This window comes from Crassostrea angulata, chromosome 10 (genome assembly GCF_025612915.1).
Source record: "Crassostrea angulata isolate pt1a10 chromosome 10, ASM2561291v2, whole genome shotgun sequence".
In the NCBI taxonomy this organism is placed as follows: Eukaryota; Metazoa; Mollusca; class Bivalvia; order Ostreida; family Ostreidae; genus Magallana; species Magallana angulata.
Window position 1 is genome coordinate 50,681,291 of NC_069120.1, and position 2,127 is coordinate 50,683,417.

General features: G+C 32.5%; 1 pseudogene; it reads right to left on the minus strand.

The window, feature by feature from the left end:
• Positions 1-548: 548 nt before the first annotated feature.
• On the minus strand, positions 549-1,747 carry LOC128166029 (uncharacterized; annotated as a pseudogene).
• Positions 1,748-2,127: the final 380 nt, after the last annotated feature.

Here is a 2,127-nt window from a genome sequence, read left to right on the forward strand (position 1 = left end):
TCAATGAACTATAAGGCAATGTCAATGCTAAGACAGATTATTAATTTCTTTGTAAATAAACTCCTTTATAGGGCGGCTTTTGTCTATCGAAATTCAAAAACAGTCTCCCCTTCGTTCGTTTCACAGCCTTAAAAAGAAATTCAGGCAATATCAACAAAAATGGAAAAATTGCACACATAGGGTTGTCAACAAATATTCTTCTTTACAAAATAAGCCACAGTAAATAAAAGAGTCAAGACACAACCTTAGCTAGATGTATTCTAAGAGGAGTCATTACCCGGTATTAAATCATTTATTAATATATAAGTAAACATGATCGAAAGATTAATGTATTTATTAATGCATAAAGTTATCAAAGACAGTTACGTTAAGAACAAAAACGTATTTCAACCCCATGCACATGTATTGTATCTTATATAGACATTATGTGTAAGAGGTAAACTGAATTCTCAGATGTTTCATTATAGCAGTGCTCAACATATTTTTCATCAAATTTTATTTTTAAAAATATGAAAAATGACAAGGAATATACAAAACAGTTTGTAAGATTAAGATTGGAACTTGTAACACATACCATAATTTGTTGATTTCACTCATAGTTCATTGTGGTCCAGATTAAGGTTTATCAAGGCGTTGTTTATAGCCTGTTGTTGGCCTGAAGGAGTTTTGGATCATGTGACAACAAGATAAATGTTCGTCTGATTTGATTTCTGGTGCATGATTAAAAGGCCTGTTCCTGGGTCGTCGTATATAAAGAAAGAATTTTTTGTTTCCATAGTACGTCGTCTGAAAATTATAAATACAGTTTAAGAAGCATTTCAAATGATTTTATCTAAAATAATAAAATCACACTAAATCAACAATGAAAACACTTAAAATCATTTCTAAAAGGATTTGAAAAACCACGTTCACCCTTATTGGACATTCGGAAAACCTCGAACTCAACTGCATGCTCTGGTGAAGGGTCTGAACTCAGAGGTTGGAACAAAAAATGTGTCGAATGCCATTCCTTGGTGTTTCTATAACAAATGCCAAACATAAAACTACTTTTATGAAATACTAATAAAGTCAATTACTAATACACTAATTTACACGTCTTTGTAATCTTGCAGTCTTATACTTATGTTGGGTTTTTTTTATTCCACAATGTAATAGGATGCATAAATTGATATCTCAATGCGCTGTAAGATGTACAATTAAGACATACGGAAAGTAGCGATACAGGTGATTCAAAAGCTTCCCATCGCTTGCCAGCTCAAAGTCACCAAAAGTGTTGTCTCTAACTGTCGAATTCCGATTGTCCATGAACAGATCGACCCAACAGCTACAACAGAGGAGTTGGTAGTATACTAGAATTGTGAAAAAAATACAGGAAACCGTTTGAAGAACAAATTAAAACAAAAAAGATAAAATAAAAGATGACAGCTTTCGCCTTTCTGACGGTCTCAAACTTTAATTTTGTGAGTAGTTCTTTAGCATTCAAAATTGATTGTTTATCATTGATTCCGATTTTTCCGATGCGTATATTCTGATTTTGTAACCAGACTGATTATTATGTTTAAATGCTTCTATAATTATCAAAAGTAATTAAAAATGAAATGCTTAGCTTAAGAACACCTTATGATACCTTGTTATGATCCAAACTCGTAAGATTTTGATCGCTCCTTTTGTGCACTCTAAAACGTCCATACGATGCATTGTTGACACCAAGTAGGAGAAAAAGGAAAACTTGGCTTGGGTTACGCATTTTTGCTTTCTATAATGTTGCAGAAAGTTACTTGGACTATTTATATACACCTATAAATATATATTTGTATCTTGCAACCTCTCATCCTCTGTCTATCCAGTATAATTTAAACCATCCTTCTTCTCACACTCATCAGTCTGACAGGTATCATTATGAGGTTATCTTCACACGACCTTTACTTCTGATCAATCAGGGAGGAGCTTTCACGGCTTTAGAATAGCTATTGTCACTCCAGATATAGATATATAAAAATAAGTCAAGCTTAGTTTCTATGTTACCTCCAGTATTAAAGAGTTGCACTTCTTATAACACATAAAATCATGTTTATAATTTGTTGAGGCATATTCAGATTGTATGCAAATAAAGAGATCATGTGAAGA